Source organism: Mus musculus, chromosome 11 (assembly GCF_000001635.26).
Source record: "Mus musculus strain C57BL/6J chromosome 11, GRCm38.p6 C57BL/6J".
Classification (NCBI taxonomy): Eukaryota; Metazoa; Chordata; class Mammalia; order Rodentia; family Muridae; genus Mus; species Mus musculus.
The window spans coordinates 107,752,940-107,780,008 of record NC_000077.6 but is presented as its reverse complement, the minus strand read 5'-3'; the positions used below and the strand labels follow the sequence as shown (position 1 = coordinate 107,780,008).

General features: G+C 49.5%; 1 protein-coding gene across 1 annotated transcript in view, besides 1 other annotated feature; it reads left to right on the top strand.

Annotated features, from left to right (window-relative positions):
* Positions 1 to 27,069, top strand: part of Cacng4 (calcium channel, voltage-dependent, gamma subunit 4) — a 62,350-nt gene that overhangs the window by 14,698 nt on the left and 20,583 nt on the right. The window lies entirely within an intron of this gene.
* Positions 15,825 to 17,836: an enhancer, noted in NCBI's record as "VISTA enhancer mm1348". NCBI's record gives its function as "enhancer in: other[11/11]" and the evidence as "EXISTENCE:transgenic organism evidence [ECO:0001131][PMID:17130149]".

Genomic DNA, 27,069 nt, shown 5'->3' with positions numbered 1-27,069 from the left:
GACAGATGGGTATGGAAGCTAGAACTCACTGCTCTTCCTTCCCTGAGAGAAACCACCAGGATGCACTCCAATCTAGATCAGGGGCTGTCTGGAAGGACGAAGGCTGGGTTACTATAGCACCACTGCTACCAGGCGTTTGTAGGGTCCCTCATGAATACCTAGCTTTGAGCTAGGCACAGTAGACCCCCAAAAGTGCAAATACTTCCCTTCTGGTTCTGGAGAGCCGCCTACAACAAAGAGAGGCATTTCACATGGTGGGGTGTGGGGAGAGCCTGTCAGACAGCAGGCCTGAACCAAACAGTATTCTTGTAATTGCATTGCAGGGAGCAGGCAGGGCAGTGAGACGGAGACAGACTTGGGTGAGTCAGGATTTGAGTCCAGACTGCTGCTGCCTCCTCCTCCTCTTCCTCTTCCTCTTCCTCTTTCTTCTCCTCCTCCTCCTCCAGGAACCCTAAGCCAATCAGTCTACCTTCTCCAAGACTCAGTTGCTTTGTGTGTAAAATGGGGTGGTAGCAGTCTCAGACAGAGAGAGGCACATGCTTGGCTTGGGGCTGGAACTGTAGCCCTGTACCATCTTCGTCTCATTTGATGCTGTAAAAGGATGCTCAGCACCTGGAGATGGTGTAGCAGAGCCAGAATGAGCGTGGGACTTGGGAACAGAATCCTTTGATGTTTAATCCCAGGACCTGTGCACACCTCACTCCCAGCCCATACCCCAAAGCACGGGCAAGGATAAAAATCACTGTGATGCCCCCCACCACCAAGACTCTCTCAGGACATCTCAGGACACTCAGGCTCTCATCCAGGGGCTGCACAGCCCAGCCAAGGCCATGCCACCAACTCCTCATTAAGATGCTGTGGGTGTGGGTGAGGCTACCCGGCACTGCTTCCGGGCCTCTCTCTGAAAAGCTCCGATAACAAGTGCACATTGACAGCAAGGGTTCCCCAGGCGAGCACGCCATCCCCAGCTCGCATCTGAGCCCTCGCCTGAGACATTTTCTCGCTTCAGCAATTTGGCTTGTCATACAAAAGGGGTTCTGATTCCTCCTGATGGCTGACTCCTCTTGCATGAAAAATGGCTTTTGTTATCTTTGAGTCTAAGGAGCCTAAGGATTCCTGACCGAGAGTCCAGGCCAGATGCCTGGTGGCTGAGAGGTCCCACTGGCTTAACCATTCGGAAGGCCTCTCCTCTCCCACCCTGGTGATCACTTATAATCTGTAGCCCGAGGCCCTGAGGCTGTTGCCCTCTGGCCTCTGAGTTTCTATCTCCTAGTCTCATACTAGTCAGCTCCTTTTTCCTCGGAGTGACTGTTTCTGATGTGTTCCAAAGATTCTCTTTTGGGTGACCACCATGCCAATATGTCATATACCATCCCTGTCATTCTTGGCCACTACTGGGGTCCTCTTTTCTTTTCGTGTGTGTGCCCCCCTTTGTCTGTGTCTATCACCACTCCTGTGTGTGTTCTGTGTGTGTGTGTGTGTGTGTGTGTGTGTGTGTGTGTATTTGTAGAGAAAGATAAGTTCAGTGTTATGTGTCTCTCTTGATCTCACTCCACCTTATTTTTGAGTCAGAGTCTCTCACCAAACCTACAGCTTACCAGCTCAACCAGGCTAGCTAGCCAGAGAACTCCAAGCAGCTGCCTGTCTCTTACTCCGTCTCCGAGGTGACAGGCCGAGTGCCACCTCTCCCAGCGTTTGTGTGGGCACCATGGCTCAAGCTCTAGTCCCGGAGCTTGCTTGCGTGGGAAGTACTTTACCCACTGAGCCATCTCCCCAGCACAGGCCTTGCTCTCCTGAACACCAGTTTCTCCCCCTTCCTTTCCTGTCTATCTTCCCTCTTTCTTTTCCATTTTTCTTTCTAATAATTTCTCCTCTTCCCTTCCTGGCTGGCCATATTTAAAGCATGCAAGCTTCTGGTGCGAGATAGCCTTTTTAAAGTTATTGAAGTATTTCCTAGATTTAAAAAAAAAGAAAGTATTATTTTAACTCTGCCATGATTAGGAGGGTTCTTAAACACAGAGAGAATTCTATTAAATAGCAAATTGAGTGAGTGGAAAACCCACAGTCATGGGACCTTTAAAGATCATCGGGTGCGGAGTAGATGTGACTGTGGTGATGGCTGTTTTATTAGGCTGGGAAAAATATTGGAAGGAAATTCACCAAACTGTTAATGCGGTAGTCATGGTAACCAGGAGTGATTTATCTTATCTCCTATGGTTTCCAAATTTTCTATTATGTTGGGGTTGGTGGTATAAACCTCACGCTTAAATCACGGGAAACCACCGGGCCAGTCTCCAGACAGATGAATGGATGCGTGTGTTCCTTCCCCACTGATGGTGTTTCGAGTCTTTATTCTTAAATGCATCTGGGCACCACGCCCATGGCTTCTGGCCAGGGTTTCACGACTGGCCGCCCCTGACTTATAACCAAATTGATTCCTGGATCAAAGCTTTCAAGAGCTGTCCATAGCTGGATCTTTTATTTCCCGTACGTTGCAGTTTATGTACGGTGTTTTCATCCTAGAGAGCTATCCTCTCCAATAAAAAGTGCCACAAAGTAATTGAGGGGGAAATGAAATGTGGGTGTGGGCTCTTAGGAACTTCTATCACGTACGTACAACTGAGTACCTCAGAGAGAGCCCTGGGGTGCCGAGAAGTGCCCTAGGGGGCGGCCAGGCTGACCACATTTCACAAAAATAGGAATCTAGTGCCGGTTAGACAGAAGAGCTTTGATCTGTTGCCTGCCCCTAGCTCCTGGAATTCTTCCCCTGTGACAAGTTTAAACTGCCTCATTGTTCCAAAAATCCTCACACGCGTTCAGATAAAGGGTACTCTCTCCAAAAATGGATTTCCCATCACTAATTCCATTTGTGTAGAGTTTAGGAAAATCTGCATAGTGAGTCCACAAGAGGAAAGGCAGCTTCCAGGGTGCCTTTTCATGCTGGTGACAATGTGACCTCTTTCTCTTGTGTCACAGTCACTTGACCCTTTAAATGCCACTTGCCGCAGACATCTAAGCTACCTCTCCATCCTGATGGCCAGGTCACCGTGCTGCTTCCCATTAGCAGGGGTCTCCATTAGGACAAAGGTATAAATGAACACTGCGGCAGACGCAGTGCCGTGAGAGCCCAGCGCTCTCCAGCTCTGATGCCAGCGAGCACTTGACCTGGAAAAGTTATTCGAGATTCTGATCAGAATTACTGTCCCTCCAGAGGTGACGATGGTGACGTCACTTTTTTCTTCTTCGGTCTTTCCTGGAACCTGAAAACAAAGCACTCATCTGTGACCCTTCAAGGCCTTTCAGATTCTTGGAAGTGCTTATTTCTCCTTAGTCTGCCCACCTCTAAAGGAGAGGGAAGGAGGTCTACCTGGAATTTTTGTTTTTGAATTATATATCTTATGTGTGACTGCATTATAGATTGTATATGGTTGCATATATATAGTTCATATATGGTTGCTATCTATGTGTATTATACATATATGCATATTCACATATACATATATGCACATGTATATGTGTATGTTGCTTGCCCGCTTCTGGCTTAAAATCAATCATTATAAAATGTTGGTTGGTGCCAGGCACTGACAAGATGCTGGGATCCACACCCTCAGGAGACCCTCTTCCCTTTTACAAGTGAGCCCAAGCAGGGAGAAGCCCAAGCTAGCCCCATCCAGTCCCCATCCAGTCCCCATCCAGTCCATGGTGTGTGCTTTCTTCTCCATCTGCCCCGCCCCCTGCTGATCACCTTTCTCTTTATCATAATTACAAATCCTTTAGCAGCTCTCAAGTGCTCTCTGCGGACCAAGCACAGTATCTATTATCTCCCGCTCCGTCCACTTCCCTTACGCTAGTCCGTTCCTCCTCTTAACAGCTTGGATTTAACCGTGTTTAATTAATTATTGAATTAACTACCAGGTAATCAGGTAGGTTGTGGACAGAAGCAGAGCTAGTGGTTGCATTGGTCCTTACTGTGTGCCAGCAGCTGCCCGAGTGGGTTTTACGCATTGATAGGCATTCACCTGCTTAATCCTCAGCTCCCCTCAGGGGCAGCAACCATCGCTACTTCCCATAGAGGGAGAAACTGAGGAACAGAGAAGTCAAGACGCATGCTTAAGGCTTCAAAAGCAGCAGCTAGTGGATTTGGGGTTCTCATCAAAATCAGTTGCCTCTGGCTTTCCTCCTTTGCCTCAGCTCTACCAGCTCCCATTCAATGATGGTACTGACTACGACCTACTGAAACTACCGCACAGGCATCCCACAGTAAGCCTCATCTTGGCAATGCACATGCATGCATCCCCTATGAGACACAGTGGGTACTGATACCCCAGTCTCTGGCTCCAAAGCCTGGTCTGAACTCCTTCTCAGCCCTATACAAAGAGCTATCATGCAGTGTGACTGCTACACAGTAATAGAGAGCGGGATTGCATTGTCTCTGCACCCTGTAATAGAGAGCGGGATTGCATTGTCTCTGCATCCCAGAGAGCCTACAGTGACCCCAGGAGATGGGGGGGGTCATAAGTAAGCAATTAATGCTACAGGGAGAGACTGGGTGTAACGAGCAAGCAGGACTCACCCAGCAGGGGCACCCCAGGGGTTGCTATATGCTGGCTATGGGCCAGGCTGGCATGGCAGGCTTCATGGAGGAGGAGACTAGAGCTCTGTGAAGCTCTGTGATCACAACCCTGAATGATGTTGGGTCCAAATCTGACTCCCAGAGGATGGAGCTACTGTGAGACGGGGCAGCTCTGAGGACGCTGTGCTCTCAGTGAGACAGGGGGCAGTCTGCTAAGACAGCTCTTTGAGAGGATATTCTCCACACATATCCAACCTCCAGGGAAGGTTCCACAGGGGATGTCACCCAAAGTCCAGACCCAGATCCCAATGATGGCACTCTCCTACCGGTTCCTGGCTAGCACACACAGGTGGGAAAACAGCCACCATCCTGCAGGCTTCCGTTGGGATCAAGTTAAACGGCACCAAGAATGTCTGGAGTGTGGGTAGCAAAATGGCATCTCTGAGAGCATTGATGGGCAGTCGAGAAGGGGAGCCTGCCAGGCTGTGGACATGTTCTGTCTCTACCTGGGTGGTAGTCACATGGGTGTGGAGGCATGTCCACCTGACTTCTCTCAGGGGTATACTCTGTCTATCAGCTTCAGTGAAAGCTATCCACAATGTGGGGTAGCAAAGGCCCCCTAGGTTGCCTGCTCTAACCCTCAGATGCCCCTAACAATTCCTAATTTAGGGTTTCTGGTTGTTGTTGTTATTTGACTCAGATACACTCAGCTCACTGGAGATGCATGTACCTAGCCCCTGCTAAGTTTTGGGGACTCACAGACTTGTTCACTTATTCACTCATTCATTCATTCACTCATTCAGCAGTTGTTTTACAAGTGCCTTTTTGGGATGCTGGAAGAAAAGGGTCTTTGTCAGCAAATTCTGTGGTGTAGAGCTCTCTAGAATGACATGACTGCCCCCAGGTTCATGCCTTGGGACCTGTAGCCTCCTATTAGTCTCAGAAACCCCATGAAAGGTAGGTCCTATCAGCCTCACAAGGTAACACAGCAGGAGGAGATTGGATTTGAACTCACCCAGGTGTGCCGTAACCTGAGTTCCAACAGGATTCTTCCAGCCACCCACTATAGCATGCTTAGCATGAAGCCTACCCTTGAGGGGTTCCTAAGTGAGGGATGATATGCTGCAACCCTTGGACAGGAGAAATTCCTTATGTCTCAAGTCTAGAATGACTTAGCCTCTGTCCGCCTGGGGAGAAATCACAAAGGGCTTCTCGGAGGAAGTGGTGCTGCCTCTGGGTCTTACAGAATGTGGAGGATTCCCTCGGACAGGGGGAGGACCACACAGAGACACCTGTTGTCCTCATTCATCCACACAATGTGTACTCCTTGTTCATTTAGCTGACTCTTAATGGAGTTCCCTGAGACACATAAAATGCTTGCCTGTTCCTCAAAGAGTCTGAGCATCCAGTGTGGAGAGAGGGACAGACAGCCATCACGTTTTTTATACACAGCAAGCATGTGACCCTGCACACACAGGAGCTTCAGCCGCAGGACGGGGCTGGGAGTGAGGAATTGTGGAGGATTTTGTAAATGTCACCCGTGTGACCCAGGCTGGGGAGTTAACCATGAGTTTGTTGGGGCAACAGGAAAAAGAGGGTTCAGGACAGAAGGTGGGAAACATGGAGGACACACTAGACATCCACAGCCATCCAGTGCTAACTGCAACCCTGGGCATCGTGTGCCTCCGAGGAGGTGTGAACACGAGCCATGGATGGCCTAAGAAATGCACCGGTGTCTGAGCAGACATGGGGGAGGGGCAGGAGGGCCTGGAAGAGGCAGAGGCAGAGGCAGAAGCTAACAGGCGCTTTCCTCCTGTCTGTGAGGAGCCTGGACCTGTCCTCCTGGCTGAAAAGTGCTAGGCGAGACAGCTGAGGCCGAGTGCTCACCACTTCTGGGCAATTTGGAATGAGAGGAAGCAGAAAAGGCCCTGAGGCAAAGACGTTGTTTGGACCACGTGAGAAGAATCCAGAGTAGGCAGATGGGATCTGAAGGGTAGGGGAGGAAGCATGGCATTTGGTCTGTTTCTCATCCTGGAAATAGGCTAGGTGCAGAGGTCGGTACCCTCTAGATCCAGGATGAGAGTGATGCATGACTCTGGGTCAGCAATAGGCGGACATGGATGGGGTAGGCGGCTCTGCCCTGCAGGAGCCCACAGCTGGGGCAGGGGAAGGTTTGGAGCTTCTCAGGAGGCTTGCCTACTCTGCTTCCAGGAAGAACTTCCAGGAAACGGGTGCTCCTCCTCACCCTGCTCATGCCTCCTTCCCACAGTGCTGCCTGAGAAGCAGCATGGGCCCCACTGACTGTCTGTCAACACCCAGGAGACCTCTGTCTGTCAGCACCCAGGTTCTGGTCCCTGGAGACGCCGAGGCACAATAATGAGGCAGGCCACTCTGGGTAACTTCAAAACCACGGTGCCAGGCAGAGAGGACAGAGTATAGCCTCCTGCACTCCGCAGCCACTACTGTTCTAACAAAGAACCGACAGCAGGCTCCTGTTATAGACACCAGATACAGCCTCCCTTTGACCAAGGCTGCTGAGAAACCAGAGGTAAGGGAAGCTGGGAAGAGCAGTTCCTTGGCGTGCAAGGAATCTCAGTAGACAGGTGATGGGTGAGTGGCGTATCCTATTGGTCTTGATGCCAGTTCGTGCATGGTGGCATACCTCAGATCACATAAGGTCCTAGTGTGTACAGTCCACAAAAGTCCACCCAGGGGGTAAAGCGGTTGCAGTGTGCATACAACGCTGATGCCCAGTGTTGTTCCCTGGCACGCACGCGCGTGTGCACACACACACAGCATTCACTGTGGAGTCTAAGAATACACACTCATGATCTATTAATTGCTCCCTACAAGCCAACCCTGTGATATAAAGTCTTGACTGTAGACCCATTTTAGTTGTCTTAGTCTTAGATGAAACAGTTTCCCAAAGGTGGCATGACCTTCTTCAAGGCTGGTTTGAGTTTCCAAAGGCAAGATGAACTCTTTTTTGTGACGCACATATTCATTAAAAAAAAAAATATTTCCTATAACTCATCACAAATGTCTCCATGGCTTCAAAAAGCACAGACAGTTATGTCACCGTTTTCATGGCTTGGGAAAGGGGACATGTTCCGTAGGCCCTCTGCCGAGGATACAGATGAGGTGTGGGATGGGACACATTCTGTCCTGGAGTGCGGAACCCTTTACAAGTTTGCTGGTTGCTGGCAGAAAATAGTTGTGGCTGTCTGCTGGAGGCTTGCCAACCCGCTCTCCCTCAGCCAGGAGCCTTGAAGCTGCCCATGGTGGCTTGCCCTGTGACCCCACTGACAGTTCACAAAAGCAAGGTCCTTTGTTTGCTTCCGGGCTGGGAACTGAGAGGACACATATCCATGGCTTCTTCTTCCCCAGCCTGAACTGGAAATCTATATTACATCATCCCATTAGCATATTTGCAGGTCCCACCCACCCTCCCAGAGATATCTTGGGGCCACCTTAGGATTTGCCTGCCACAGATGGAGGGGTTTTATTACAAAGGGTGACTCGCAGTCAGGTGCACTTGACTTTGATTTCTGCCTTTGTTCCTGATTGGGAGCGTGATCTTGGGGAATTTGCTTCAGCGCTCCTTAAATCTGAGTATCGGTCTTTGGAAAGGGAAGGTGATAATACCAGACTTAAAGGGCTATTGTGGGGATTAGATCAGCTCAACCGCAAACCCAGGCAGTTGCTAGATGCTCAGTAATGATGGCTCCCCCTCTCCCCTGTGCAAACAGATTTTACAAAACACTGGCTCAGTGGGTCACACAGAAGACGCCAGGTCCCAGAACCTGAAAACCTGTGAGACTTCTGGTTTTGGTTGGGGACTCACCTTAGATAATCATACAATTTTCAACACCCTTCTGTTTCTCCCAGTGGTGGGAAGCACGGTAGCTTGGCTTGGAGAAAAAGAAGATGAGTTGAGATCTTCAGTCTAGAAGCACTTGTTCCCATGTAATGGACTGGAACCACCCTTCTCAGAATCCAGAGCCCAGAGGAGGTGACTCTCTCTCCTGGTCACTTCCTGGTGCTGAATCAAGGGGTGTACCATACCAGTTAGTGGGTGGCATCTTTGCTCCTGTGCGATTGTGTGTTTGCCTAGTATATTGGTTCAAACCCTCAGGAGAAGCTGCTGTTGGACTCTCAGTGTCCCCTGATCACGTGGGTAAGGATCTCCTTACTGGGGGGTTTCCTCTGACTGGTGAACCCCCATCCAGAGAGGAAATAATCCCCCAACTCATTCCCCAACTATGAGCCCGGGATACGGACTGTTAACTGCCAACTACACACTTAACATTCTTGCTTATAATTAACAAAGGCGACTCTAGCTGATGGCCAGAGACCACGTTCATCTCAGGGTACTATGTCCAAGGTCTCTAGCCGATGATGGCCGGAGACTGTACATGTCAGGACACGATGTCCAAGTACGCAGGACACGGAAGCAAAAGATCTGAAGGTTGAGTTTGCTTTCCCATTTCAAAGTAGGATTGTGGCTTGAAATCCTTGTCTACTTTTCAGCCGCACCGTCATCTTACATGCTGGAATGGACTCTTTCAGGGAGCAACTGCTCACCCACTCCATGCATCCGTCAGAAAGTAACTTACAGATGACCACCATCCCTAGTTATGGTGACACTTCCTCTCTCTGCTCTCAGAGTTCCAAGTCAGAGCCTAGACTCGGGCACAATGTATCTACCATGTCTCGGGATATCTGCTTATGGTTCCTAGAGGTTGGGGGACAGTGGCCTCCACCCACGATTTCAGAGCATCCAAGTCAGTGGCCTGAGAGAATGTTTGCTGGGGTGAATGAATGTGCCAGATGGATCTGGAAAGGAAATAAGGACAGGGAGTCTTGTGGTCATCGTTCAGCAGACCCTGGTTATCCATAAGGGTGGTTCCAGACCCCTCCGGACACCTGAGCATATTCAAATCCTTTGTATAAAATGGCGATATTTGAATATAACCTTCACATGTTCTCCTGAGTACTTCAAATCATCTTTGGATGACTGACATTACCTAAAGCAATATAAATGCCATATAAATCATTGTTATGCTGTAATGTTTAGGGAATAATAAGGAAACCATCTATGCACAAACATATTACATATAATATCTAATATGGTATAATCGTATTTTTTTTCATTTGTTGATCCATAAGCAACGAATCCTCAGCTACAAAGGGCTATCTGTACTAATCTCCTGGAACCCTACATTGGGTCAATTAAAGAGTTCATATGTGAAGTTGTAAAGTTTAAGACAAGCAGAGTCTGTGGCTGACAAGACCCATCTACCACCCATCCATCCGTCTATCTTTTTTTTTTTTCAGTCTAACCCTGGGCATTCCCAGGTACCCAGCAATAAAAAACTTCCCAGGGGCTAAAGAGATGGCTCAGGGCTTAAGACCAATGAACTGCTCTTATAGAGACCTGGAGTTCAGTTCCCAACACCCTTATTAGGTAGCTAATGACTTCCTGCAACTCCAGCTCTCCAGCTCCAGAGAATCCAATGCTTCAGGTCTCCAAGGGTACCAGTATTCACATTCAGACACATACACACACTCACACACACACACACGTACACACACACACATCATACACACCACACACATACAAACACATACACACACACACATACACATATACATACCACACACATACACACACACATATACACACACACACACACACTTCAGATTAAAAATGAATCTTAAAAAAAAAAACAAAACAACTTTTCCCAATAGCATTCAAAGTACACCCACTCTGCCCACATTTCTCAGACAGAGAAAGTTGTGTTTACATAGCCTGAAGCAGTCCTACCTGGGTTGGATTGGGTGGTAAATTGCAGGGGGCTGGGGGTGGGAAGGGGATATAGGGAGTGTCAGGCAGGAACCTGTAAGTTTCCCAGACCCTGATTCGGAATGTACCCACCACATGAGGGGCTTCCTGAGCAGGTAGGGAGGGCTGTTGTGTCCACGCTGCATCTGTATACCACATTGGTCCTGTGGCCTGGGGTTCGCCCAATGGTAGCCTCTACAGCTGCAGAGGCAGCCCCAGCCCCAGCCCCAGCCCCACCAAGGCCCAGCCCAGCTCAACATTTATTGGGCGGTTTTGTTTTGTTTTGTTTTGTTTTGTTTTGTTAGAGGGCCTGTCCAGTTACAAAACCTTAAGGGCCCGTAAAATCTTGATCTGCCCTTGCCTAGACTGTAGATGAACACATCACCTAAGAAGGGCCTCTCACTAGAGTGGGGTTGCTCTGTGGGGCACTTTAAGAAAGGGAATATGGAGGCCCACTATGGAAATGCTCACCTCTGGGTGTGGCTACCTTTTCCCCTTTGAGTCTCCCTCTGAGAATGGGGACAGTTGGCTTCTAGGACTTAAGCATAGTGGGTTTCTAGAAGTAAGGTTGGGGACTAGATGGAACTGGCTTTAATTCCAAAGGCTAAGTCTGCTCCTCCAATAAGGGCCATCAGCACGTGCTCCCTTGCCTTTCTCCGGTCCTCCCCACCTCCCCAGACTATCAGAAAACATGTTCCTCTGGCTGCCCTTTTCAACGCCAGCTGTCATAAGCCCTGTCAGCAAACAGAAACCTCCAAAGCTTGCTGTTCTGAGGTCCTGGAGGGAAGTCCCAAGTGTACCCAGCCCCTTCTCCAATAGTCGAATGTCAGCAGTCAGCCCTGCTCATTTGTCCAGAGAGACACTGGCTGTAGTGGACCTCAGAGTTGACACAATGTAAGGTACTCGCTGGTCCACAGAGTACCAGGGACTCACTCTGCTCTGCACTCAGGTCCCCAGCAGAGGCCTTGGGGGACGATGCATGGCTCGGCATTTGCTGAGAGCTTTTTCATCATTTATGAATGAGCGCTGGCAGCAGCCTTGCGAATTAGGGCCCAGCTGGAGGCCTGGCCTCTGAGAGGCTGGGCAGGCAAGATCCAGCTTCTAGGCTTTTCCTCTTCAACTGAGCCAGCCCTGTCCCTGCTGCTGCAGCTGCCCCTGTGGGCCATATCTCCAAAGCCAAGATCATACGTATGGAGGTGAAAGGCAGCGCCCACCCGTGGGTATTCATCAGCCTAAGCCCCCAGTGCTGGGCCAGTCAGAGCCCACTACTCACCTCATGCAAGGGAAGTCAGCCCACTTGCCCCTCGGGGACAAAAGCTTTGGAGTCACATCGGGGCTGTGTGTTGGGAACCCACAACCTCAAGGAGATCCTGATACCCTGACTGCTCAAAGCAGGACAGTGAAGCACAGGGTGAGGGCAGATCACCCAGTTGCCATGGGCAGCCCCAGCCAGACTGAATCAGTCTCCAAGAGGCCCTCTTCTGGCCAGCAAGGACCACAAGCCAGGTGCCATGCGAGAATGCAACTTTGAAGCCAAGTATAAGCAGTTTGAAAACCCACCTCTCTATACCTGCTCATTTGATCACTTCTGGATGCTCAGTTGACTCCTCTGTGAAATGGAACAATAGCACCCATCTCCCAGATTTCTTGGATCCATTGGTATAAATCAACAGATCATGGTGACAGTACAAAGTTGGCAGTTTGGGGTGCGGTGGGGAGGGTGCCTGGGGACATGGCTCTGAAGCTAAAGTACTTGTTGCACAAGCAAATGCCAGGCAGGTGGGCATGGTAGCCCCTTTATAATTTCTGTCTCTACTGACTGAGATGGAATCCCTGGAGCTAGCTAGTTAGACTTACTGGTCAGTCCTGGGTTTGGTTGAGAGACCTGCCTCAATGAATAAGATGAAAGAGGGATTGAGAGTCTTGATAGCGACCTCTGGCCTCTACATGCGTGTGCATACACGTGTGCCATACCTATGCAAGCATGCATGCATGCCACACACAGAGACAAATAAAAAAAGCGGTGGAGGGGAGGAGAGGGGAGGAGGTGGGTTGTGGCATTTATTTAAAAGCTGATGGAGAGAAAGAGGACAGATTGCCAGGGAAAGAATAAGGAGGAAAAGGCAGGAGCTGGCACCTGGATATTTCCAGAAGTACACAGCCTTAGACTGTAGGTAGACGGAGCCACCTTGCAGAGGATATTAGACCCCATCTAGCATCTTGCATCTTTATTTTTCTTTAATAAATGTCCTCCGGGGCCAGTGCCAAATCAAGTTTAATCTGGTGTCCGGAACTCTTAAATCCTGTAACTCGGAGTCACTAGGTGTAAAATATTCAGACCTCAGTGGACACTGCAGAGCTGGCTCCCGGCCACAGTGCTCGGGCCGCTGACCTGCTTTGCTGCACCTTGGCAAACTGCATTTTTGCAGCTGATGTCTGAAGTGCTGCCTTCTGTCCGTGACCAGGAGAAGGCTGTGAGAGAACTGAAGATGCGTGGACCACAAGGCTAAGCCCAGATTTCAAGCGGGAGGGAAAAAGGCTTAATGAATAATGAAAGCTTTGCGGTCACGAGGTAGCTTCTCGCCATGCCTGAGGAGTCTGACTTTTGAGCTCCAGCCAAGCAAAAGGAGGCATGAAAAGATGCAGAATAGAAGAACCGGCAGGGGTTTTAGCCTTGGGATCCACCTGCAGCTTGCCACCATCTTGGGTTGACCTGTATCCCTCCAGGAACAGCCAGATTGCAAGGACTGTGGACGAGACTTTGTTGAGAACAGGATACAGACAGGTCTCTCTAGTTTCTGTGTTTGGTTCTTGGAGCAATCTATCCAGTCTTCTTAGTGGTGGTTATTTCATTTTGACATTAAAATCAGTTACAATGAAGGCTGGTGACATGGCTCAATCAACAGAGTTCAAGCATAGTGTTCAAGCATTAGTGACCTGAATTCCATGCCCAAGCCATGTTAAAGCCAGGCCTGGTGGCATGTGCTTGTCATCCTAGAGCTAGGGAAGTGGAGTCAGGCCTATGTGTCCTTGAGCTCACTGGCCCATTAGCCTAGCCAAAACAGTGAAACATTGCCTCACAAAAGCAAGGTAGAGTTGTTAAGGAATGAAACCCAAGGTTGACCTCCAGCCTCAACATGTAAGAGCAGACATGTGCACCATGAGCATGCACGCACACAAGTTGGTTAATATCGTATCCATCTGAGCACGTTGAATCCTGCGGCTCATCTCCAGAACATTTGTATTTTTCATGTTATAATCGACTTGGGCTTCCAGCATTCATCAGTAGACTCAGCAGACAGGCCAACAACAAGCGCCTCTGCTCATTGGCATCTCTTGGTCACAGACATTGATGTCTTCTCTGTGGTTTTCTCTGTCCAGGTTTGGTATTCTGGCTATTTTACTCACTGCAGGGTAAAAGGGAGAGGAATGTAGAGTGAGCATTTCTTTCTGCCTTATGCGCTTGAGCACAGAAGAAGGGGCTCAGGAAAGATCAGTGTTCCCTATATCCCCATCAGTGCTCCCTACATCCCCATCAGTGCTCCCTACATCCCCATCAGTGCTCCCTACATCCCCAGGTTCACAGGGGGCCTCTGGGTCACACCAACATGAATCAAGCAGAGACTCAAAGATGAATTATGTCAGACCAAGGCCTCCGGCTTAGGGATTGAAACATAATTTAAATATATGAAACACAAGAGGCTCTGGAGGCTAGAGGTGTGCATAAAGAGTGGATTCTCCCTGCCCCAACATCCCAACCAACCATGGATACCAAAATCCAGGATGCTCAAGTCCCTCATGCAAAATAGCTAGGTATTTGCATATCACTTGCACAAAGCCTTCTCTGTGTGCTGGGTCACTTTCAGCTTATGATTTTTAATGTGATATACATAATGTATTACTTAATATATATGTGTTACATATGTAATAATACTCACATATTGCATATGTAATAACATGTATTGCAATGTAATAATGCAATGTATTACATATGTAATAATGCATATGTATTATTAGGGCAATAGTGATGAGAGTGTATATGTTTGGGATAGATGCATGTTCCCAATATGTATAATACAATATACATACTGTATTATTTAACACACATGTAATAATACATATGCATTATTTAGGCAATAGTGATGAGAGTCCATGTATGTTCAGTACAGATGCACTTTTTCTCTGAATATTTTTGACCCACAGTTGACTGACTATTGATGCAGAACTCGTAGATACAGAAGGCTGGATATAGGAAAGGGGAGAAGGGATAGAACCCAGGAGGGTTCTTAGAATGTGTGGCACCCTCCCTGATGACCTTCAAAAGTCTGCAAGACGTAGTGGCAGGGTCAAGATAAACAAAGCATACTTGGGAACAGTTTAGTGTGTGATAAGGGCCAAGCCTAGTGCAGTGTGGTTGGAGGGTGGTGCCCATAGCAGGACTGGACAGCAGGAGAAAGCCTGGAGGACCCACATCTGTTCCTGCAGGAGCTGGGGAGTCAAGCACAACATTGAAGTCCTTTGTTATTAAACCACCCTGGCAGGTGATTTTGTGCGAGGACACCAGTTAAAAGTCACACAGATCCAAAATGGGGCAGGGCAGTGCGGCCAGGAGAGGACCAGGAAGGAGGCGATATCGGGATGTAAAAATGGCTGGTGGATAGACAAAGCGGGGAGTACCCCAGGAAATATGCCTCTGGGAGTTAGGGGAGACATGTGTGCATGCCTGTTATCCCAGAACCTGAGAGATGGAGACAGAATGATCAGAGAGGTTCATGGTTATTTTTGACTGTATAGCAAATCCGGGTCAACCTAGACTACATGAAACCTTGACTCAAAAAAATAAAAAGAAATGGAAAAACAAAGAAGGCAAATATGCAAACACTCACACACACATACACACACACATACACACACACACACACACACACACACACACACACACACACCCTCCAGGGCTGGCAAGATGGTTCTGCCAGTTTTCCCCTGGCAACCTGAATTCCATCTCTGGAACCCTCGGAAAAGTAGGAGAGAGTAGATTCTACAGAGCTAGTCTCTCTGAGCTCCACATGCATTCTACAGAGTATATATACCCTCTCCATCTCTCTCTCTCTCTCTCTCTCTCTCTCTCTCTCTCTCTCTCTCTCTCTCTCTCTCTTTCTCTCTCTCTCTCTCTCTCTCTCTTTCTCTCTCTCTCTTTCTCTCTCTCTCTCTCTCTCTCTCTCTCACACACACACACACACAAAATACCAACGATGATGATGATGATATATTTTTTAAGAAATACACACATTTCCAAAGAGACCCAGGGTTCCTCCTTGGTTCTTGCGCACCCAGTCTGACTGAAAGTTCGGAATCTTACTCCTGAGGTGACGTGGAACATTCTGGCTTACATGCTGGGTATTGTCAACCCACTTAGCCACCAACTGGTGCCTATGCACAGGTGTGTGCATTTGTTCCCAGACAGGGTAGAGCAGTATAGTCTAAGCACTCTGGTTCTAAACACCTCCGTACACGTACTGAACCTCCGGGAGGCCTCAGTTTCTCCTTTTGTAACTTGGGGATCACAACAAGGTCCAAAAGAATTAAGACAGTCAGAAGTGATGTCAGCTGCCTGCAACTGTCTTTACCAGTGCCACCAGAGCAATACTTGATGCCCATAACACTTCATGCCTTTTGCTCAGCCCTGAAGGTATTGAGAAGAAGCCTGGCCTAGCCAAGGCTTTAAGTTTGCGCTGCCCAACAGGACAGAGACTGAATTTACAAAGCTTTACCTAACTCAGTAGTTCTCAACCTTCCTAATGCTAGGACCCTTTAATACAGTCCCATATGTTGTGGTGACCCCAAACCATAAATTATTCTTGTTGCTACTTCATAACTGTAATTTTGCTACTGCTATGACTCGTAATATAAACAAATGTCTGATACACAGGATATTTGATGCGAGACCCCCCAAAGGGGTGGAGACCCACTGGTTTGAGAACGGCTGTTCTAGATGAATTAGCAAAGAGCCCTCACCTTCTTCCTGACTTCCACTGTCCCTAGTAAGCAGACACTGTGTAATAAATTAAGAAGCCACCTGCAGAATTTAGATGAAATCGGTAATGTCAGGACCTTGATCACCTTCCTAATCAGGTGATGGACGAGGCTCCCCTGCACCACCACCACCACCACCACCACCACACCCCCACCACCACCCCGCATGCTAGCAGGCTGCCATTGCACCGCCCTCTGCTGAGCAGGCTGCTGCTTCGCATCCACCCCTTTGTGTGGTTTATTTGCCAGCATTTGCTCTTGCTTAATGGTGGGGGCTGACGTACAGCTTCTCATTAACTTTTATCCTCCCCATAAATGGCCTGCTTAACTCACAATGGCAATTGTTCTGCTCCGTTCCCAGGGGTTTCTCTGCAGCCTGGCTCCCAGCCAGCCTGTCTTCTCTGCCTCCAGCCCCACCAAAGCCTGCAGCTCAGAGGCCTGCTGAGCCTGTGTGTAGAGGGAGGGAAGCTGGCTTTTACATTCTCTATACATTTTTTTTTCTCTTTGGGCAAGCAGAATCCCCCTGTCTTAGCTCCAAACTTCCTAGAAGAAGCTGAGGCAGAGGGAGCTGAGACTGGGGGTGAATGAATATGGGAGGGGGGCCACACACATCAGCACCTGATCTGGAACTGCCAACAGGGAGCCTGGGGTGTATTGGCCTTGAGGACATGCTATGGAAGGGAGGCCGTTGGAGGCTTGAACATAGGTACAGTCTGGAAGAGGTAGCCCAGGAAGGCTACTGTGGCCTTAAGCCAAGAGTATTGGGAGTGGGGGATGGGTAGTTAGATGATGCACATTGCTCTTAGGGCATCCTCTCTCTATCCCAAATCAGCAGGTGAGCTTCTACGAAGACCTGACCCAGAACCTGGATTCTGTCTGGCCCCTCTGCTTCTCTGTCCCTGTCTCTGGAGGACAAAAAGCTGGCTAAATACCAGCCACGGCTCCCAGGTTTGCAGAACCTTCAGGCCACCTCTATCACCTCTCCACACCTGTCTATGTCCATTGCCACCCTTACCTGCTCAGCTCTACCGTGTGTTCCCTGTGTCTGGAACAGCTACCTAGTCTTTGGCTTGCTGACTCTTCTTGAGGCTCAGCTGTGATGTCAGTTTCTCCCAGTGGCTTCCTAGGCTTGGTAACAGGCTATCCAAGTCACCAAGTCAGTGCCAAGCTAAAGGATGGAACAGCTGATACACACACACACACACACACACACACACACACACACACACACACATGGCCAGGCACCCGGTGCATGACAGGCTGTAGCCATGTAAATATTGACTTGAATTCAAGCCTGAGTTCGTGACTGAATGGACATCTGTTCTTCCGTGTTGGGAGTCCCATCCTGGGCAAGATAAGGGGACATTTGTCTCTGCTGCTGCTGTAGGGAATGGATCGTGCAAGGGCCCAAAATAGTGACTCTCTTCCTGGAAAACGGCCAACGGGCAGACACTGTCAGGACGTGGGGTTCCCAGGAGGCCAGGACAGAGGACATGGGCATCAGGTGTGGCTGATGAGCCCAGAGCTCTGAGGTCTCATCCAAGTCTATGAAGCTGGTGGCTCTCCTCCAAAGGACAGGTAGGCAGCCAGGCTCCAGCTGATAACTGTGTTTACTTGGCACTCTGGACCACAGGTGTCGGGGGCAGGGATTGAACATCAAGTTTGAATTTGGTTTCTATTTGGCTGAAATTGCTGCCCCAGCCCCAGGTGTACTCGGTGAGCAGATCTGAGCTATCTCAGTTTTGCCTGACTGCCGGAAGGTGCCAGTGACTTGGCAGGTATGTGCCCTCCCTCCAACACTGCCCCCTCTACCTCCTTCCTCTTCTGGAGAATTCTTCGGGGGAGCATAGAGGCCAGGAACTATGGTTCTAGAGAATTCTGGGGTGGTTCCTTGGGACACTGCTAACAAATTACCTGTCTTCTCTGAACCTTCTCTGCATATAACAGGGTTACAGGAGTTTTTCCTCCCTCTGTGGGGACGGGGTATCACGTTAGGAATCGAACCCAGGGCTTTCGCAAATGCCAGGCAAACCCTTTACCACTGAGCCGCATCCCCAGCCACGGGAGCACCCGCTTCTTCAGGCATTTTTAAGGCTTAAATGGGAAATTGGGAAGAGCTTAGCAGAGGGTTTTGCAAGGTTTAGCGTTCAGCTGCAGCCTGCTCTTGTGAGTCCATTAACAGTGGGGCTGGAGGAAAACCAGTCATTGCGAGGGACCGCCTAAGAGTCAGGCAAACCTCTTGTTTTAAAGTCACAATGTCATGGCCATATGAGAACAAGGAGGACACCATGGTAGCCCTGGGGAAGAGACAGACAAGCTTGGCTCTCTGGTAGAACAGCTGCCACCTGGTCGCCTGGTTATGGCATCCCATGGCATGTTTGATGCACTTGCTGTATGCCAGGCTCAGGAACCTTGCAAAACCCTTGTGTCACCTTCAAGGTGACACAGCTCTGAGGTGTACCCCTGTTGAAGATTCCCTTTTCACAGATGGGGAAAATGAGGCATGGGAAGGTTAGTTAGGACCTACATCCTACAGCTGGCTGGTGACAACAGAGCCAAGACGGCAACCCCTAGAGGCTGCCTTCTGAAGCCTCTATCTCTATGTTGTTCAGCCATGGCAGAACAGCTAGTGTCTCTACTAGTCACCCGTGGATGGAGCGCTGTGTTGAGAGAGATTCAGACTAAGTGAATAGCAGTGCAGTGGGTTAGCCATGTCTACGATGGGCGTGGTCCCTTAGCTCCCTGACTCATCATCACCAAAGCCACTTTTGGCATTGAGGATGATGTTGGAGTTTGTTGGAGTGGGAGGCCAGTGTCTTACAGAATGTTTAGCTGTGGCACTGTCCTTGTCCCGTAGATATCAGGAGCACTGGAAAGGTAGAACTGTGGGGTGAGCAGAAGTATGCTCAGCGTGAGAACCCAGAGATCCATGCTTGGCCATTCCACGAGTTAGCCTGTCACCATGGAAATGGCCATTCACCTCTCCCGGCCTCGGGTTCCTAATGTGTAAAGTGAAGAAGATGAAGGTGCCCGTCCCTAGGGCTCCTTTGAGAAGTTTATACGTCTCCACTATGATTCTCTCTCCCCCTATGCAGGCCCTCCCATTAAAACTCTCAGGTTATTGGGGCATAACTTTCCAGAGATCTGCAGAAGCAAAGCTACGGAAAAGTCTGGATTCTGCAGAGAGCTGTTTTGCCCCCTCCGAGCCCCATATTTGTTCCTCATTAAAAAGAAAGAAGGAGCAAAGAGGAAAAAAAAAAAAAAAAAGGCCAACCCTTGGCAACCAAGCTTTCATCCAGGCAGTAGTTATGGAGCAGATACAAGTAGAGAAATCGCAGAGAGCACCGTTCCCCAGCGCTGGGGGAGAAGACAGCTATTGGTCGGGGAAATCTCTCTGGCTCGGTTCAATTATGAATCTCGGCAGGAAGCCTGGAAAATCCCGGCAGTTCTGCAGCCCTGCACTGGAGGAGGCAAGGCTGGAGCTGTGCTGCCCTTGAAGGGCTCTCTGAGCTCAGAAGGGATGGAGAAAGCCAGAAGCCCCGGGGTCAGGAGATGGGCCATTGAATATCATGCCCAGAGTCGCCTCTGAGGCCCCTGTGATAACTAGAACTGTCACCTTGGCATGGTCTAGAGTCAGCTGAGAAGTCTCAATGAGGAATTATCTACGTTAGGTTGGCTTGTGCCTATGTCTGGGAAGGATTTGTTAATTGGGTTAATTGAAGTGGGAAAACCCACCCTGAGTGGGGGAGGTAGCGTTTTGTGGGACGGACCCTGGACTGTATGGAAAGGAGAGTCAGCTGACCACTAGCCAGCGTGCAGGCATTCGTTGCACCCTGCTCTTGACTGTGGTGTCACGTGACCGGTTCTCCCACGCTCCTGCTGCTGTGACTTTCTAGCAATGACTAGCTGTAACTGGAATTGTGAGCCAAACATTCTCCCCTAAGTTGCTTTTGCCAGGGTGTTTTATCACAGCGATGGGAAACCAAACTAAGACAGCCCTCATGCAGGCTGGTGTTTCCTGTAAAGGTAGCCAGCCCTGAGGAAGGAAGATGAGGGCTCACACCGTAGCCTGTGAGCAAGCAAGGAGGCTTAAAAAAAAAATCAACAAGAGAAGAGAATCTGCCATTTATTTGTCTCCTCTTCCTCTTGGACTCATATTTATTTATGTATTTATTTATTTTAATTAGTAAGTATAGCTGTCTTCAGACACACCAGAAAGAGGGCATCGGAGAAGAAACCACCATGTGGTTGCTGGGAATTGAACTCAGGACCTCTAGAAGAACAGTCAGTGTTCTTAACTACTGAGCCATCTCTCCAGCCCCCCATCTTGGACTCATTATAGCAGCTCCATGGGGTCTGTGAATAACCCCTATTTCAGTGATGGTACTCAGAGGTGCTTGTGGAAGATGATTGGCTGCTGGTAAATTTCTAGGTGACTGAGACCTAAAGAGGCTGGGAGACACTTGTCACATGTTCTCTGAGATGGCGGGCTACACTGTTTTCTGATTCCGTTTCCTTCCTGTCCCTCGAGGCCTGTGCTCTCTTGGGGAACTGAACTTATTTTCCACATCTCAGAACAGTGTTACCGACCTTCCCTGTGGAGTAGAGTGGAGCCCAGGCTTTCGAGCTAACCAGGATCAGGTTGGCAAATCCTCCCCACAAACTAAGGTTCCGCTAGCAGGGAGCTAGGGTCCTCTTGATTGCACGCATAGACCATTCTTTAAGGAAAGAATGTGCGGGGAAGAGTTCAGCCAAGACCAAGGGAGGGAAAAGCCTCCACCATGGACCTCCACCATGAGCCAAGTATGCTCCACTTACAAATTCCCCAGCATCTCCTAGGTCTCCTCTGACTCTGTGATCTATATTCATGAGGAAGCGTCTGATTGGTAAGATGGCCACTGTAGGTGGTTCTGTGTGAGAGTCTTATTCCCAAAGGAAGAAGTCATACAACAGAGAGACACATGGCGGGTGGCTAGCCTATTTCTTTGCCCTTGTATCTAGCTGTCCATGGCATAAGACCCTAAAGAGACACCTTGGTTTGGATGTCAATATTGATTCAAAGAATCCCACCTCTGGTTAGGCACCTTTAATCCCAGGACTCAGGAGGCAGAGGCAGGAGGATCGCTGAACTCGAAACCAGCCTGGTCTGCAGTGAGTTTCATGACAGCCAGGGCTACATAGAGAAACTCTGTCTCAATGAAAGAGGGGGGGGGATAGAAAAAAGGAAGAAGGGAGGGAGAGAGAGGAAGGAAGGAAGGAGAGGGAGGGAGGGAGGGAGGGAGGGAGGGAGGGAGGGAGGGAGGGAGGGAGGGAAGGAGGAAGTCTAACCAAAGGAAGGGGCTTGTGAGTACCTGCGTTCATTATTTTCTTGTTACTATGACAAAATGCCTGACAGACACAACTTAAGGGAGTGAAGGTTTATTTTGGCTCCAACATGGAGGGTGTCGTCCATCACAGCAGAGAAATGGCAGCCGGCCTAGGGGGGCAGCTGTTCATGTTGCATCTGCCATCAGGAAGCAGAGAGTGGTGATCCGATGCTTGGCTCTCCTTTTTACTCAGTCCAGAACTCCAGTCATGGGCTGCCATCCATGCTCAGAATGGGTCTGCCCACCCACTCACTTACAACCTCACAGACATGGTGGGTAACTGTGACACGGTCACCCCTCCCCACCTTGACAACCTGGCTCATCCTTTGAAGTTCATCACATTCTGCCGCTGGCCCCAGTAGGTTTGTGGTCATCTCGTAATGCAGAATGCATTCATTCCAGCTTCAACCCTCCCCATAACTGCAACAGTTCCAACACTCTCCTATCACTCTAAGTCCCTGTTGCATTCTTCCAACATTTGATGATATCAAGTAAATATTCCCATTCCAAAAGGAGGATATGAGAAAAATAGCAGGGAAAGATTGAGCCAACACAAGACATACCCAGCAGGAAAAAGACTGGAAGTCCCATGGCCAGCATCTGGAGCTCAAGGTGTTACCATCTGGGTACAAAGGGCACTGGGTGGCTCCACCTCTCTGGTTCTGCTTTGGACAGCACACATAGCCTATCTCTTGGGCTGACTCTACCCCACACCTCCATTTCGCCTCCACAGAAGTCCTTTGGTCCTGGCATCTCCAACATCCCCAAGTTGCTACTGCAACTGATGCTTTATACCCCACTTCATGAAACTGTGCCCTGGGACTTGCAGGAAAGCTGACCTCGGCAACTTTCTGGAACATTGATCCACCTCTCTCCAACATGCTGTCTCTTGGCTTATGCATGCCTACATGACCGGCCTCACGTGGATCACACTGCAGTGGTAATATTTTGAACCCGCTCTAAACTCTTGGGGCGTGTGTGTGTGTGTGTGTGTGTGTGTGTCTTCGCCACCTGCCACAATGTTCTGGATCCCAGATGAAAACACACACACACACACCCTTTATATTTTAATATGCCTTAACTATCTCAATGACTGGGCCACTCCTGAGCCTCCATGTAGCTAACACACTCCCCTCCGATATTCCTGAATTAATACTTACTAAATCTATTTTATCTTTGCTGCCCATGAACCCATCTGGGGAGCCCTTCTGAGGCCACTTTCCCCTTGGTACCTACATTTCCGCCATCTCTCCCTTCTGCACCTTCCTGGCATGGCCCTTCTCATGATGGACTTCCCTCTTTATCCCCTGCATTCTTGCCTGGGCATCCTAAAAGTCCCGCCTCTTTCTCTCTGCCCAGCCATTGGCCGCTGGCAACTTTATTTCCCAACCAGAGCCAACCAGGGGCAGGCTTCCTTTAGCCTATGTGCTGGACACTGCAAACAGGTTTTTTGGGCAACATAATTAGCATGACACTGCCAGGTTCTAGGGACAGCTGAAGATGCACTGTGGGTCCCCTTCTGCTACAGTTGTAGTGATCTCTGTGTTCCTTGACTGCTGAACCTGAAAAACCACCTCCCCCAGCTATTCAGGAACTGGCAACCTCTGTAGTGATAGTCTCAATTCAGGTTCTCTCCTCTTTTTTTCCAATTTGGTGTGACCTTCCTTCCTCCCTGTACTGGCTGGTTTTGTGTCAACTTGACACAGGTGGAGTTATTACAGAGAAAGGAGCTTCAGTTGGGGAAATGCCTCCATGAGATACAACTGTAAGGCATTTTCTCAATTAGTGCTCTGGGCTGGTAGTCTTGGGTTCTATAAGAGAGCAGGCTGAGCAAGCCAAGGGAAGCAAGCCAGTGAAGAACATCCCTCCATGGCCTTTGCATCAGCTCCTGCTTTCTGACCTGCTTGAGTTCCAGTCCTGACTTCCTTTGGTGATGAACAGCAGTATGGAAGTGTAAGCTGAATAAACCCTTTCCTCCCCAACTGCTTCTTGGTCATGATATTTGTGCAGGAATAGAAACCCTGACTAAGACACTCCCCATCCTGAGTGTTGAGAGCATAGGTGCATCCCACTGTATCTGGAAATCCCATCACCTCTTTACATTACATCACCATAGTAGGAACCAATGCTCCCACATGACTGTGGGGGTCCAAACCACAGCAGATGCCTTCTTCCCGGGCCCAAGTTCCTGTAGCCCCTTTTCTTTTCTATCAGGTTTGCAAACAGTACAGTTTTGTGGTCCAAGACTTCTCCCGGTACTGACAGCCTGTGAGGGGAGGGATGGGGTGATTCTGAAGCCCCACACCTACCCATCCACATGCCTCCCCAATCTCTTTCTGCCCCTTGCTCTGACAGCAGCCGGCAAGAGGCTGCCCAAGATCCTCGGGCAGCTGCAGGAAGCTGCTGACTTAGAGCCAGGATGAAATGTGTCCTTACAAGGGGTTCCAATGTGAGAAGACATGATGAAGAGAGAGCTTGTTAGTGCTGGGTGAGCACAGCCTGTCATCCCCCAGGCAGCTGAGCTCCTCTGGGAGTAGAGGCAGACACCCAAGAGCCCTAGGGTAGGGCAAACCCTAACAAGGCCAAATGATGCCCATCCGGGCTGAGAATAGCACCAGCGACATCCAGGATCCCCAGAGACTAGCCAGAGACTCCCAGGGCATGAGTCAGAAGGGGGTTTTCTAGCTGCCAGTCACTGTCCCGTCTCACCATACGATCTTCCCCTCATTATAGTCCGCTGGAGTGGGGAGCGTTAAATGCAACCTCCTTATAGAGAACCTCTGGCTGCCTTTGTAACTGAGTCTTGCCTACTTTTGCAGCCTCAATTCCCACCCCTACCCCCAAGCACAAATCTCTAGGTCCCTGTTTCAGGAAAGGTATCCATCCACCTCCCCATCCAAGGCGTTTGTCCTCCCAGACAGAATCTACGTCCTTTGACTCCCACGGGACCTGGCATCCATATAGGAACACTGGATTAAAGAAATGGGGAAAGGGTGAGCCCCATCTAATCGGAAATCCCTAAAGATCACAGAAGGACAAGGTCCATCCTGGTGCTAAGTTAAGGCTATGGAAAGAGACAAGAGAGCCAGGCATGTAATCGGGATAGCTGGACACTCGCTTCGCGTGCACAAAGCCCTGGGTTCGATCCTCAGCACTGCATGAAGTGGTAGGGCATGCCTGCAATCCCAGCACTCTGGAGGTGGATACAGGAGAGTCAGAATCCTGAGATCATCCTCAAATGACCTTGGGAGTCTGAGTTCAACCTGGGTTACAGAGACCCTGTCTTAAATGCCCTTCCTTAGCTTAAAATTTTACAGAGTGGGTCTTAGAGTCGCTATTTAGCTGAAGAAACTTTCCAGCCTCCAAGCTGTCCATGGAGAGGACATAGATAGCTCTTTGTTAAGCTATCCAGTCAAGACAAAAACAAAACAAACAACAACAACAACAAAAAAAAAAAAAACAGTCTGAGAAGTAAGGAGTTGAAAACCTTCTCCTCCTCCTCCTCCACCTCCACCTCCACCTCCACCTCCTCCTCCTCCTCCTCTTCCTCTTCCTCCTCCTCCTCCTCCTCCTCCTCTACCTCCACCTCTTCCTCATGACATTGGAATAAAAAAACAGCATTTCTGACCTCAGTGCCCCAGCCTCAGCCAAGTACCTCGGTCTTGTGTTCTCTGAGGCCCTGGACTCTCCTATAAAGAGTTCTCCTTTCCTTCGTCACCATTTAGGAACTACCAATAGGAAGCTCCAAAAGAAAAAGCAGAAGCCACACATGCCTTAATCTCTGTCATCATTGATTTTTACTACAGCAGAAATACCAGGGATGTGGAAAACAGCCAGCACAATAGCGGGTCACCTGCTGGAGTTAACAATCTAACGCGAGTGGTCCTGTTAGAGGACAGCCATCCACCAGAGTGTGGAAAGCCATCTTGTCTCCCTTCCATTGCTTGGGAATGGTAAGGGCAGGGCAGGATGGAATGGAGATAAATGGGTACACTTCCTGCTCCAGAGCCCATCTCAGACATGGCATGTATCACTTGTGAACAGTCCAAACCTGCCCCACGGCGGCCCATGTGCACAATGAAAGAAAAGCAAGTATAATGAGAAGACTGAGCTACAGCCCCAAGAACCCATTGCCTAGAAAATAGCAAGGGCTCGGGACACAGAAATTGCATGGAGACAGTGAAGTCTGTGATTATTTAATGGGGTCTCAAAGTATCACTAAAGGCCCAGAATCTGGGCAGAGTGCAGCCCAGCCCTCTGCTTCTCGGAGCCTGGTATTTCCCTGTAGGGACCCCAGGAAAGCTTCCCCAGCAGCCTGCCTCACTGCCACTGGAGAACAGCCAACCCGCAGGAGACCAGAACATGCCAATTGGGAAATCACAGTCATTAGGGAGTTTCTTTGGAGATGGGCGTAGAAGTGGAGGGATTATGAGGAGGACCTCGGAGTGAGGAGCAAGGCAGGATACAGAGCCTAAAAGAATACAGTCTGGGCTCCAGGTTTGTTGACTGGCACGCCCAACCACTGTACCCTCTCCCAAATCTCTGTTCCAGGTTAAACGATGCCCCTGCCCCCCAAATCTTTCATTGATGCCACTGCAGCACCTCGGAATTTGACCTTGTTTAGAGGTAGCCTTTAGAAAGGTTCCCCCATGGTCTGAGGGACTGGTGAGATGGCTCAGCTGGTTAAGGTGCTTGCTGCCGATGCTGCCGACCTGAGTGTGATCCGCAGAACACATGCATGCACAGTGGGAAGAGAGAACGGACTATCAAAAGCTCTCGTTTGACTTCTAGCCATGTACTGTAGCTTGTGCCCATGTGCACACGATGAACAGAACCACAGTGCTGAGTATGTGCTGTCTGCGTAGGAAGGCCTGGTCTCTGAGGCCTAGTGGACTGGGATCAAATCCCAGGTAGGTAGTCAGCTGCAAAGCATGGTGGCCGTCCTGTCTACCCTGGGATTAGTATGAAGGCTGTGTTGATAAAACATGGGTGCTCCAAACAGGGCCTAGCATACGTGGGTGCTAAGTGATGTCAAGTGTTTCACTCCTAAAAAGCCTGTCATGAGGAAACCCTGCCGCCACCTCTTGCCCCTCAGCTTCGCTGAAGCCACCCAGCCTCTCAGATCTCAACTTGAGCTACAGAGTCCCAAATTGTTCCTGCCTGGGGTGACGTAAGGCATGGAAACCTTTGCTCAGGGCTGCTATGCTGTTTCTTGGCTTCATGCTGGGGATGGAATGGAAGCTAGCCCATGG